Genomic DNA, 14553 nt, shown 5'->3' with positions numbered 1-14553 from the left:
TCCCATAAGCTTTGTCAGTTAGTTTTGCAACTAGGGAAATGGTGATATGGGTTTTATTCTTTTGGTCAATGAGACAGTTAACATTTTCTGAGTATAGATCCTTCTTTCACACTGTGTCTTATACCAGAGAGAGAAGGTGAAAGGGAGGGAGGGATGAGTGCATTTATTTGTTTGTTTGAGGCAGGATTTCTTTATGAATCCCTGACTTCCTGAAACTAGCTCTGTAGACAAGGCTGGCTTTGAACTCACAGAGATCTTCCTGCCTCTGCCTCCTGAGTGCTGGGAAATTAAAGACACACAAGAAAGAGTTTCTTTACAGTTGCTGGTGGGGTAGATTCTAATTTAAAATTGCCCTTATTTTATTTAAATTTTTATTTAAATGTGTAGCCCAGGCTGGCCTCGAACTCGTGATCCTCCTGCCTCCGCCTCTTTCAGCAAATCCTACCGGCGTGCGCACAAAGAGCGACTCTGAAAACTCCAAGATGAGAAGGTGCCTGATTATAAGAGACAACTGATGTGAATGAGAGACAGTGTGAAAGAGCCACAGAGTTCATGAGTTCCATTGTAGGTCATGATAACAATAAAGACTTTGGGGAAGAAAAAAACCATTAAAGCTAAGCAATTCGTTGTCATGGGATTTGAGTGCCTTTTAAGAAGATCATTGTAGCTGCTTTGTTGAGTGAGGAGAGAAACAAGGGTGGATGTGGGAATACCAGTTAAATGGCCATTAACAGTGGTCAAATAAAAAGAGGAGCTGGGCCGGGCGGTGGTGGCGCACACCTTTAATCCCAGCACTCGGGAGGCAGAGCCAGGTGGATCTCTGTGTGTTTGAGGCCAGCCTGGGCTACCAAGTGAGTTCGAGTTCCAGGAAAAGGTGCAAAGCTACACAGAGAAACCCTGTCTCGAAAAAACCAAAAAAAAAAAAAAAAAAAAAAAAAAAGAGCTGGAGAGATGGCTCAGCAGTTAGAGCACTGGCTGTTCTTCCAGAGGACCTGGGTTCAATTCCCAGCACCCACATGGCAGCTCACAACTGTCTATAACTGCGGTTCCAGGGAACCTGGCACCTTCGCACATACGCACATAAAGACAAAACAGCAATTCGAGTAAAACTTTTTTTTTTAAGATTTATTTATTTGCGGCGGTGGTGGTGGCGGCGGCGGCGGCGGCGGCGGCGGCACACGCCGGTAGGATTTGCTGAAGGAGGCGGAGGCAGGAGGATCACGAGTTCGAGGCCAGCCTGGGCTACACATTTAAATAAAAAAAATTTTAAAAAAAGGATTTATTATGTATACAGTGTTCTGCCTGCATGTATGCCTGCAGGCCAGAAAAGGACACTAGATCTCATTACAGATGGTTGTGAGCCACCATGTGGTTGCTGGGAATTGAACTCAGGACCTCTAGAAGAACAGCCAGTGCTCTTAACCTCTGAGCCATCTCTCCAGCCCCCTCCAGTAAAACTTTTTAAAAGTGAAAAAAGGTACAGAAAATGGTTTGTCTGCATCCTGATAGTTGATGGAGCCCTTAGCAATTTTGCAAATGGTTGTTTCATAAAATATGCCCCATTCAAAATTTTCTCCCTATGGTCAATAGTCAAATAACAGTGCAAAATGTCAGCCTGTGCCCCAGTCTCCATGGTAACTACATAGGGTGAAAACATCCATTTTAATACCTGAATGTGGGAAGGTTTTCTCCATGGGTTTTCCCAAATCAGTCTCCTTTGTCCGTACTTTTTAAAGTGAAGAATTGAGTACAATTGTGGCTCTGTCTCTTCCCTGGGTATTTCCTGTGATGAGAGGCTTCTTTCATTCCCTGATACCATTTCTAAGTGCCAGGCAGGAAGCTTGTGGCTGGCAGTACTCCATTGCCTTTGCTGGGGCTGGGCCTTCCTCTTTTAGGTCAAATTGCTTTGTTTTTTTATAATGCCCAGCAAATGCAAAATATTTTGCCACAGTATTTTTATGTCTCCCAGAGGTACTTATTAAGCACCCAGATTGTAAGAAGTAACTTTTTAGTTTCAGAAGAGTGCCACAATCAGATGGACCAACCAATGACAACCTCATGTAATCCTCTTCATATTTAAAGTAAGGTCGCCAAAGATGTTACCACACTCTGTCAGAAACTTGTGTTGAAAGGATCGAACATTTTGCCTTGCCAGATGTTAACTCTTCTGACACACAGGAGCCTCCTTGAATCCTTTTTGTGATATCATGTGGTTCTCTGCTGTTTTGAAAAGTGGGTGATTTTAGAATGTAAAAAGTTAAAAATTAAAATAGGAAAACATACATACAAGGTAGCTGAGGCTGGCCTCAAAAATTCTTATATGAATTTTTGTGGATGTATATTCTTACTTTCTTTAAAGATGAAAATGAGCTGGGCAGTGGTGGTGTGCGCCTTTAATCACAGCACTAGGGAAGCTGAGGTAAGTGAATCCCTGAGTTCCAGGTCAGCCTGGTCTACAGAGAAAGTTCCAAGAGCTACACAGAGAAACCTGTCTTGAAAAAAAAAAAAAACATGAGTATGAGAGTCAGTTCCAGGCACTCATCATTGTCGTCAACATCACTATTATTATTTGAGATAGCATCTCATGTAGACCAGGCTGGGTTTGAACTCACTACTCACTGTGTAACCATAACCAAAGATGACCTTGAATGCCTGGTCCTCCTTTTCCCACCTCCCCGGTGCTGGGATTATAGGCATGTTTGATTTTATGAGGTACTGGAGATTGAACCCAGGACTTTGTGCATTCTAGGCAAATGCTCTACAGACTGAACCACATCCCTAGCCCTGTTAATCCTTTTCAAATGATGACACATTTCTGAAAATCTAAAACAGACACGGAAAAGTTACAAAACTAAGAAGCAAATTAAAATATTATTCATTTAGAAACCACGTTTTATCTTCAGAATATAACCACTTCTGAAATGATGTAAACACAGATGCAGCTGCTTATAAAAGATGCCAAATGGCATCATAATTCACCACATTTACCTTTGTGGATTGAAAGAAAACTTTAAGAAATTTCCAAGAGTACCCATGAGGCCCTGAGTCATCTGACTGGACTCCACCTACTGTGCCTCTCCTTAAATCAGTGGTTCTCAAGCTTCCCAATGCTGAGACACTTTAATACAGTTCCTCATGTTGTGACTTCCAACCATAAAATTATTTTAGTTGGTACTTTATAACTGTGCCTTCACTACTGTTATGAGTTATAATTTACTATCTGTGTTTTCTGATGGTCTTAGGCAACCCCTGTGAAAGGGTCATTTAACCCCCAAAGGGGGTCGAGACCCATAGGTTGAGAAACACTGCTTTATAATACGATGGAGGACTGAAAGCTACAAAACCAGTTTCAGTTTCCTTCCTTGGCCACAATATGGCACTTATCCAATCTGCATCATACATAACTCGTATCTGACAGCTGAATTCATGCATAGCTCGGTGGAAGAAAGCTGAGGTCTGTATCCATCCATGTCTAACAGCAAAGGTCCCACAATTTTTAAGTGGATTTTGTGTCTTGGTATTCATGGGCCACTGGGCAGGCTGGTCTTAGTTTCAGGCAGAATTTTCTATTTTGGCAGTTTTGGCTTTTTGCTCATAGCTTTGCAAAATCTCACAAATGGTTGAGCAGAAAGTTTCTATATAACTTTAGCGAATGTACTTTAAAATGAGGTAAAAGGGACACAGAATTTTCAGGAGTGTAGCTCGAAATCTAAAATGGTCTTATAATAAGAAACCTGAGCCGGGCGTTGGTGGCGCACGCCTTTAATCCCAGCACTCGGGAGGCAGAGCCAGGCGGATCTCTGTGAGTTCGAGGCCAGCCTGGGCTACCAAGTGAGCTCCAGGAAAGGCACAAAGCTACACAGAGAAACCCTGTCTCGAAAAACCAAAAAAAAAAAAAAAAGAAAAGAAACCTGGAACCAGATATTGGGGTAAATGCTGAAAGATCAGAGACAAAGGAAAAAGCCACTGCCACGTCTTACCTCTAGGACTCCTCAGCCTGAAAAAGCTCAGCCGAAAGCCTCCAATTCCTGTCTCCTCACACCTTATCTACCTTTCTCTGCCAAGCCATATCACTTCCTTCTTAATGCTGGGATTAAAGGTGTGTGTGTGTGCTTCCCAAATACTACTGGTAGCAAAGGCATGAGATCTCAAGTGTGGGATTAAAGACTTGTGATTCCCAAGTATTGGGATTAAAAGTGTATGCCATCACTGCCCAGCTCTGTTTCTCTCTTAGACTGGATCAATCTCATGAAGTCCTGGGTGGTCTTGAACTCACAGAGATCCAGATGGATCTCGGCCTCCCCAGTGCTAGGATTAAAGGTGTGTGCCACCACTGCCTGGCATCTATGTTTAATCTAGTGGCTTGTCCTGTTCTCTGATCTTCAGGCAAATTTATTAGGGTACACAATATATCACCACACAGAAGTAATAAAAATGTGTGATAGCCTGGTATGCACAGGCTTCTAATTCCAGCACTCAGAAGGCAAAAGCAGGTGGATCTCTGTGCTTTCCAGGCCAGCCTGGTCTATATAGTGGGTTCCAGGATAGTGAGGGCTACATAGAGAGACCCTGTTTCAAAACAAAACAAAACAAACAAACAAAAACAGGCTAAAGAAATGGCTCAGAATTTAAGAGCACTGGCTGTTCTTTCCAGAGGTCCTGAGTTCAATTAATTCCCAGCAGCCACATGGTGGCTCACAACCATCTGTAATGAGATCTAATGCCCTCTTATGGAATTCAGGCATGCATGCAGACAAACTGTATACATAATAAATAAATAAATCTTTACAAAAAAAAAACCAATAAATGTCCTAAAATTGTTGGTCAATGGGTACTGAATTGTAGTCAGGAGAAGAAAGTCTGGTTTCCCATTGCCTGGTGGGTAGCTACAGATAGCAATGATGCACTATCTTTAAAAAGTCACAAGAAGGCTGGGAAGGTAGCTCTGTTGGTAGTATACTTACTAGCGTACATAAGGCCTTGGCTTCAGTCCTTAGCACATTAACCTGGCATGGTGCTACCCTACCCACCTGTAATCCTAGCATTTCAAAGGTGGAAGCAAGAGGATCAGAAGTTCAAGGTTATCCTCAGCCACATAGCAAGTTTAAGCCACAAGTCCTTTCTCAAAAAAAAAAAAAAAGTTAAGCCTGGAGATGTAGCTGAGCGGTAGAACTACTAGCATGCATGAGGTCCTAGGTTAATCCTCAACATCAGCCAATAAATAAATAAATTCAGCAACTATTGAGTTGTTGCATTGGCAGTATGTTAAGTGAGGTGGTTCAGCAGGTAAAAGTGCTTACTGCCAAGCCTGACAACATGGGTTCAATCTCTGGAGCCCATAAAGTAGAGGGAAAACTGATCCAGCAAGTTGGAGTACTCTGACCTGCACACACTGCTGTGGAGCACACGCATGTACGCACACAACAAACACATTAAGAAACTTTTTAAAAACTTAAGTTACAAGAAAAGATATCAAATGCTTTTGCTCAAAAAAAGTAGTGTTTAATAAAACAAAATGTTTACGTGATTTCATCACTTAATACATGTATGGAAAATCACATGGTACACCATTAAGTTATACAATTTTGTGGTTTTGGGTATTGGTGATTTATTATATGCCCATGGTTCAATCCCCATCACCAAAGATGCATATATTTTATTAGATCAAAAACTGAAAAGACGACTTTTGCGACAGGCGGCGGAGGAGCACGGACCGCCATGAAGGCCTCGGGCACGCTCCGGGAGTACAAGGTGGTGGGGCGCTGTCTGCCCACCCCGAAGTGCCACACGCCACCCCTGTACCGAATGCGCATCTTCGCCCCCATCCATGTGGTGGCCAAGTCCCGCTTCTGGTACTTCGTGTTGCAACTGAAGAAGATGAAGAACTCCTCGGGGGAGATCGTGTACTGCGGGCAGGTATTTGAGAAGTCGCCGCGGCGTGTGAAGAACTTCGGCATCTGGCTGCGCTATGCCTCCCGCAGCGGCACACATAACATGTACCGAGAGTACCGGGAGCTGACCACTGCGGGTGCCGTCACACAGTGCTACCGAGACATGGGTGCCCGGCACCGAGCCCGCGCACACTCCATCCAGATCATGAAGGTGGAAGAAATTGCTGCGGGCAAGTGCCGCCGTCCGTCCCAAGCAGTTCCACGACTCCAAGATCAAGTTCCCGTTGCCACACCGTGTGTTGCGGCGCCAGCACCAGCCTCGCTTCATCACCAAGAGGCCTAACACGTTCTTCTAGACCCGGAGATCCACAGAATAAAACTCCAGAGAGTCTTAAAAAAAAAACAAAAACAAAAACTGAAAAGACGAAATAGATTGTGGTGATGGACATACACCTCCATGAAAAAGGCTAGTCTAGTCATTGGCCGGGCAGTGGTGGCGCACGCCTTTAATCCCAGCACTCGGGAGGCAGAGCCAGGCGGATCTCTGTGAGTTCAAGGCCAGCCTGGACTACCAAGTGAGTTCCAGGAAAGGCGCAAAGCTACACAGAGAAACCCTGTCTCGAAAAACCAAAAAAAAAACCCTGTCTCGAAAAACCAAAAAAAAAAAAAAAAAAAAAGGCTAGTCATTACTGACTTGTATGCTTTAAATAAGTGAACTGTATTTCAATACAGCTGTTAACAAAACATCTGATTACCCGAGAGAAGGAAATGGAGCATCTATTGGGTATTTCTGAGCCTTCAGTGTCCTAATTATCCATACATACAAAAGAGAAATAATGGCAGTCTTCTTCAAAGTGGGCTTTGAAGGGCCACCACAGCCAGACCCCTGCCAAGTGAACAGCAAGATTCCCAGCACCTCTAAAGCTGTCAGGGTAATTCTCCGGGCCCTGACATTTAGTTTCTGCATAGACCTTGCTTGCACACAGCTTTACAGGCCTACTGGAGGAACCCCACCCCCACCCCACCCCACCCCCGCCAACACACACACACACACACACACACACATGCGCGCGCGCGCGCTTTTGAGACAGAGTCTTTCTATTATGTAGCTCTGGCTGTCCTGGAACTTGCTATGTAGACAAGGCTAGCCTCGAACTCACAGAGATCCACCTGCCTCTGTCTCCCAAGTGCTGGGATAAAAGGATCGTGCCACCACACAGGCCTCTTCCCTGCTTTATAAGTTACAGATTAAGCTCATCAATGATAAGCCCTTGGAGAAATAGAAAATCTTTTAGAATCAACCCAATCCATTGGCATTCTATGTACCTGATTAGATCTATGGTCAGCAAAGAACCTTGTGATCTAACAGTGCAGATGCAGCCAGCTACAGTGAAGCCCTCACACTGAGGACCCTGCGGTCAACTGGAAAGAAGTACAGAGGGACCCAGGCTCCAACCAAGACCTACTGAGTGCTCAGTCATGCCTGTGTGTATTCACTTGGTGAGAGGCTGCCTGCCCACAGCAACAGACAAGGAAGTTGTCCACCCTTTTGGCTGGGGCTTCTTAGCTGACAATATTCTTTCCATGTGTCTAAGTTACCAACAGCCTCCATCCTCAATGATACTATATTCAAGGGATAATTCTTAGCCTTGAAACCAATCAGCAGCATTTGATCGTTTTCATGTATGTATGAATGAATGAATGAATTGTGCGTGCGCGTGTGTTTACATATGCGTGGTGGGTGCGTGCATGCCTGTGGGAGGGGTCTCTCATTCAGCAGCCCAGGCTGATCTGGAACTTATTATGTAGCTTCAAATTCATGTAAATCCCCCCGCCTTGGCCTCCTGAGAGCTGAGATGAGTGAGGTACAGGCCTGGACCAGCATCCCCAGTTTTCACTTCCTTTAGTTGAACAGTTTTTCTCATGGCTGGAGCAGGTTGCTCTTGGCCTGTTTTTCCCTTCCATGAGTCACTCTATCTCAGCCAGTTCTTTGCTTTCCTGACCTTTTAATAGTGGAATGCCCCACATTTTATGCCTCTGATCTCTTCTGTGTCTACCCATCCTTTGGTGATCTTATCTAATTCCATGGCTTCTAGAACTTAGGACTTACCACTCTTTCTCGGGCCTGCATCTCCCCTCTGAATCCCAGGCCCATAAATCTAAAGGCCAACTTGACAACCCTACACTGATATCTAATAAGCATCTTAACATGATTAAAATCAAGCTTCCACTCTCCTCTCCAACTCCTGCTTCTCTCCTGGACTGCCTTGTATTACTTGAACTGAAAACGCAGTAAGGAGTCCACATTGACTCCTTGCTTTCTTTCACATTAGTCTGCTAGTCAGTAAGCAAATTCTATTTATTGGTTATACTCCAAATATATATCAAGAAGCCCAAGTTTAAAATGGGGCTGGAGAGATGGCTCAGCTGTCTCTTGTTGAAGCCAGGTATAGTGGCATACGCCTTTAATCCCAGCACTCAGGAGGCAGAGGCAGATGGATCTCTGTGAATTCTAGACCAGCCTGGTCTACAGAGTGCGTTCCAGGACAGCTAGGACTACATAGTGAGACCCTATCTCTCAATAAAGAAAAGCACTTGCTGATCTTCTAGAAGACTCAAGTTTGGTTCCTAGAACCCACATCAGGTGGCTCACAACCATTTATAACTCCAGCTCTAAGGCATCAGATGCTTCTGGCCTCCAAGAGCATGTTCACACATGTGCACACACTCACACGCAGACACACATGCCTGCCCCTACACATAATTTAAAATAATACAAATAAACCTTGGATTTTTGTTTTATTTTAAAGGAGCTGGGTGTGGCGGCACACGTGGATAATCTCAGCACTTCGGAGGTGGAGGCAGGAGGTCATCCTTGGTTACATAGTGAGTTTGAGGCTAGGCAAGGCTACATGAGATGCTATCTCAAACAAACAAATACACACATATATGTTTATATGTATGCATGTATGTATATATATATGTATATATATATACATCTATATTTTTGTGAAAATGGTGGTAAAGCTCACTGATACAGTATATGCTTAATATCCATGAGGCCCTTAATTTCCAGCACCAACAATCTAGAATCTGACTATATATTCTCTTCTCTGCTACCATCCTGATTCTAAGCCAGCACCATCCTCATATAGGTGATTGTCACCTGGATGACTAGTGTTCATATACACGCTACCTGCTAAGGGACTGTCACACACATGCTCTGTTGTCCCCAGTATGTTTCAAACACCACTGTTGTGGGGTATTCATCAAAGACTGCTCAGACATGGGATTAAGCCAATACAAAGTCTGTATTAGCCAGGAGGCGACTACACTGGGGGGTAGGGATCCCATTGTAGCCCTGAGCCTTTCTCAGGATGAGTTTTTTTTTTAAATTTCTTTATGTGAATTTAATTATCTGATTAACTATCTCCAAATACCTTTAAGTGTGACATATTAAAGTGACGAGAGTGCCATGTGAATCTTAGCAAATCAGTCTTGACTTTTCCTTATCTTTAAGATTTTGAATCAGTAAGTTAATGCATGACGTAAATGAATCATGAAAAAGATATCACAACAATTTATCCTAAGAAAATAGCTTAAGTAAACAGCATGTCTGTAGTTACCTCTTTCACAATAAAACCCATTAAGTTTCACTCTGACTTTAACAAAATCAATGGACAAAGGAAAACCTCAATTCAATTGCTCTATGTATTTATTAGCTATAATTAATGCAGTAAAAGGGGTCAAAAAGCTTTCAGGCTACATAATTTCACAAGACACATTGCAGGGAAAAGGAAAGGCTGATATTTATCAACCATATCTTAGGGTCTGGGTGGACGCATTCCTGGGGGAGGTGGGCCTCTAATTCCTGGTGGAGGGGGTCTCATTCCTGGAGGGGGCATGCCTATAGGTGTCCCTCGAGCAGGGGGAAGGCCAATTGGTGGGCCCATGGGTGGTCTCATACCAGGTGGAGGAGCCCTAATTCCTGGAGGTGGGGTTGCTCTGTCTACAGGTGGAGGTGGAGTTCCACGTCCTGGTGGGTATCGGGTTGGGGCTCCAACAATGCTGGCAGTGGCAGCAACTGCAGCAGCTGCTACAGTGCCTCTTCCTTGTGGAATCATGACCTGCTGGGATGGACCTCCAACTCCTCGGACAGGGCCTGCTAATCCAGCAGGAGCTTGGGGAATAGGTACACCAGCTGGTACTCCTCTGCCAGCTGCCCTCCCACCCCCAGGGCCACCTGCAGCGCCAGCAAGTGGCACACGAGCAATACCCAGTATCTTTAGGAGGTGGACCCTCTACAGTCATGGATACCAAGTTCTCTCCACGTAGCAAGACCAGACCCAAAACCCGTTTTTCTTCATGCTCTGGCTGTTTTGCATTCTTTGGCTTGATCTTTCTGAACTCATCACAATCACAGAGGATCAAATTCATATGCTTGTCAAAAGCCTTAAAGGTGCCAATGAAGATTCTTCCATCTTGCAGGATACATCTCATTCTATAGTCAATGTGCTGCAGCATCTTGCTACTCTTACCCACAGTCATGATTGCTATTCCACAATAGCCGTTTCAACAGTAAAATATCAAGATCCTTAATACTTAGGGGAGGGCTATAAATAAATAAAGGTGTGGATGCAGGTTCTTAGACACAATGTAAGCTGGACTGACGCTTCAGACAATGGATGGGTCCATATGTCTCCATCTCCATCCAGATCCAGGGGATCCTGATGCCCTCTCAGGCCTCTGCAGTTTCCTGTTTTCCTTGATTTCCACCACCTTGATGTTTCAATACTACTTTAACCACTTCTTGGTGTCTCAGCTAAGAACGCCTGTCTCAGTTCTGCCTGGAAATCCACCACAGGAACTTGCTGCAGCTGCTGCTGAGAACGTCGTAGGTACAGGTGACACTCTTGGTTGCTCAGTGAGGCAGTCCTTCTACGTTTGACCTGTACTTCTACCTCTGGTACGTGCTGTTCAGTAGTTCTTCTCAGGTGTAAGCGATCCCTGGGAGGCAGATAAGGGAGGTCTCACAGGATCCTGAGGTGTGGATCTAGACAGAGGTTCCAGGCAAGCAAGTGTCTAAAGAGCTAAGGAGGTGTTTGGGGAGGTGCAGACTAGCTGTCTGTCTCATTAGGGTCAGGATGAGTTTTTAAGCACAAAAACTATGTCCTGGGTTGACATACTTTAGTTAACAAGAACAGTTAGCCAGAAGTGGAACTACAGAATCCAAAAAGCAAGGTTAGTACATTTAGAGACTTTCCCAGAACTATGGGCTTTGGTGGATTAGGTCTTTGTTTTAGTTTTGGCAGGTGATATTGTTTACATGTTGAATTTTACAGCCCGCATGGCACTTCCATCTTGGAGTCAGTTGTGCTAAGGTCTGGGGCCCTGTTACATCAACAGCCAAAATGATCATGGGACACATGCAAATGAGATCAGGTTACTCTTCTGCTCAAATTCTGTGTTGGTTCCTGTCTCTAAGAGAAAGTCAAAATTCTTACAGTGACCTTCAAAGCCTCACTAATCTGCCCCTGACCCATTATGTTCCTAAGCTCCTTGCTAACTAAATCACCTGTCCCACCCCCATATATCTTACTATGGACTGGAAACTGGCCTCCTTGCTGTTCTTTGACTGTGCCCGGCACACACCTACCACAGGACCTTTGCACTAGCTGTTGCCTTGGCTTGGAATGCTCTTATTCCCGAATCCTAATGACTTGACTTAACCTCTCACAAGCCCTAGCTCGGATGTTGTCACCTTTTGCTTTCCCTGGCCATTTGCTATATTACCTACTGCCCTTTCTGATTTGTTTCAGACCTTAATCACCATTTAAATGTAATGCCTTCATCATTTATACTGACAATTCCCTGTCTCTTTCACTAAATTGTAAACTCTGTGGCTCATAGATTTGTCTCTTTGGCTCCCAGTTTATTCCCATCTCCTATACTAGTTCCTAATATACAGAAACCACTCCAGAAATGAGCGTTGCCAGGCAGTGGTGGCAGGTAAAACAATTTGAAAGAATGGAGAATTAGAAAACAGCAGACATTTTGCTCTTCTTCTCCATGTAGAAACTTTGAGTAAGCACACATAGTCTTGGATCACATATTCCCAAGCCAATATAAAACTAATTTGCAATTGTTTTATAATCTTACCCTTTCTAATATAGTTATCTTTCAAATATTCAATAGCATTGTCACAGAAATAAATGAAGAACAGCAAAAATGAAAATTCCTGAACTAGGCCGGGCGGTGGTGGCGCACGCCTTTAATCCCAGCACTCGGGAGGCAGAGGCAGGCGGATCTCTGTGAGTTTGAGGCCAGCCTGGTCTCCAAAGCGGGTTCCAGGAAAGGTGCAAAGCAACACAGAGAAACCTTGTCTCAAAAAAAAAAAAAAAAAAAAAAAAAAAAAAAACAAAAAAAAACAAAAAAAAAAACCTGAATTAGGCATGGTTGTACATGCCAGCGATACCATTTCTTAGGAGGTGGAGGATCAGAAGTTCATGGCCAGCTTCATCTACATAGCAAATTCAAGGTCTGCCTGGGATACTGAGACCCTGTCTGGTGGTGCCCACCTTCAATCCCAGCATTCAGGAGGCAGAGGCAGGTGGATCTCTGTGAGTTAGAGGCCAACTGGGTCTACAAAGTGAGTTCCAGGACAGCCAGAACTAAATAGAGAAATATTGTCTAGGAAAAAAATGAAACAAAACAAAATCCCCAAGCCAAACGAACAAATAAAACCAAATAAAAACAAACCATTTGTTCACTGTTTTACTTGCCAAACCCTGCAAAATATTCAATGGGGAATGTTGTGGAAAGAAGTTATCAGACTGAAAATGTTTGGTGATTGTGTGTGTGTGTGTGTGTGTGTGTGTGTGTGTGTGTGTGTGTGTGTGTGTGTGTGTGTGTGTGTGTAAGAGGGCCTTGTGACTTAGTTATCCATTAGTATTCACGAGAGACTTTACTAGGTATCAGTCAACAAAATTAGAAGCAATTCTTTGAAAATATTTCTTCCAGCTGGTCTGTGGTGGTGGTGGCGGCGGCGGCGGCGGCAGGGGCGGCGGCGGCAGGGGTGGCGGCGGCGGCAGGGGCGGCGGCGGCGGCGGCAGGGGCGGCGGCGGCGGCGGCGGCGGCAGCAGCAGCAGCGCACGCCTTTAATCCCAGCACTAGGGAGGCAGAGACAGGCGGATCTCTTGAGTTCGAGGCCAGCCTGGTCTCCAAAGCGAGTTCCAGGAAAAGCGCAAAGCTACACAGAGAAACCCTGTCTCAAAAAAAAAAAAAAGAAAAGAAAATATTTCTTTCTAAATCATATATATATATACACTCTATTTACTTTTTTTAATTTTTAGTTTTCTGAGACAGGGTCTGGTGTCCCCCAAGTTAGCCTTTAATCCATTATGTAGCTAAGGATGACCTTGAACTTCTGATCCTCCTGCTGCCACCTCCCAAGTGCTGGGATGACAAGCCTGTAATGCTGTGGCTGCTTTGCATGGTGCTGAGGATGGAACCCAGGGTCTTTGTAAGTACTCTCACCTGAGCTACATCCCCAGCCCTAGAAATACTACTTTTCAAGTTATGGGTTTTTTTTTTAATGTTCATGTGCAGTTTTTTTAAATTCTAATTCAGTGGGTTTCATTGTGTACACAAAGCTATTTTCCAGTTACCAGAAAACATGGTAGAATCTTTTCATTTTCTAAGAAGTCTGGGAGCAGTTAACAGTCATTTGAGTTCTCTGCACTTCCTCCAACTAGTTCCTGACACCTATAAATCTTTTTTTGTTTGGTTGTCTGTTTATCTGTTTGTTTGGTTGTTTGTTTGGTTTTTTGAGACAGGGTTTCTCTGTGTAGCCCTGGCTGTCCTGAAACTTGGTATGTAGACCAGGCTAGCCTCAGTCTCACAGGATTCCACCTGCCTCTGCCTTCTGGGTGCTGGGATTAAAAGTGTGTGTTGCCACCACCTGGCTTACTGTAAATCTTGATTATTTATATTGGCTCTAATTTGCCAAATCTAAACATTTCACAAAAATGGAGTCATAAGATACATGACCTTTTATGTCTGATTTTTCACAAGACTGGTGTGTGTGTGTGTGTGTGTGTTTAACTCAAAATGTAAACCATATTTTACTAATCAAAGGAACATTGACCCTTATAAGGTTCAAGTGTTTCTTCTGTGAATTTACATAGGTACTTGAACATTTGTATATTACAATTACACCCGTTCAAATTTTTGTGTCAAAAATTATTTGGGGGAGGGTATGATGGTGAGCAACTTTAGGCCCAGCCTGATCTACATAGTGAGTTCCAGGATAGCCAAAGCTGTATAATGAAATCCTGTTTAAAAAGAAAAAACCAAAACCCAAGAAATAAACCTTTATGATTTTTTGACTAGCCACATGCAAAAGTTGATATTTTAAAAGCAAGATATTCTTAACTACAAGATAAAAGTCATAAGATCTTTCCTTCCTTGGAGAAAAAGGAGATAAGGATATTTCCTTCTAGTTTTATATATTTTTTTGGCAAGGAAGTGTTCACTAAACCATCATGTTTAGTAAAGACTAAAATTAGGAATTCTTAGTAAGTTGGATCAGTCTCCTCCCCCCAAACATCTTTCCTCCCCTTCCTAAATACAGATACCATATGGTATAATATCATTGTATTTA

At 43.7% G+C, this 14553-nt stretch overlaps 2 pseudogenes; one reads left to right on the top strand and one right to left on the bottom strand.

The window, feature by feature from the left end:
* The first annotated feature begins 5665 nt into the window (after window positions 1-5665).
* LOC102911986 (large ribosomal subunit protein eL20 pseudogene) lies at window positions 5666-6296 on the top strand (annotated as a pseudogene).
* Window positions 6297-9588: 3292 nt separating this feature from the next.
* Window positions 9589-10439, bottom strand: LOC102912315 (small nuclear ribonucleoprotein-associated protein N pseudogene; annotated as a pseudogene).
* Window positions 10440-14553: the final 4114 nt, after the last annotated feature.

This window comes from Peromyscus maniculatus, chromosome X (assembly GCF_049852395.1).
Source record: "Peromyscus maniculatus bairdii isolate BWxNUB_F1_BW_parent chromosome X, HU_Pman_BW_mat_3.1, whole genome shotgun sequence".
NCBI lineage: Eukaryota > Metazoa > Chordata > Mammalia > Rodentia > Cricetidae > Peromyscus > Peromyscus maniculatus.
This window is presented reverse-complemented; position numbering and strand designations above follow the sequence as displayed.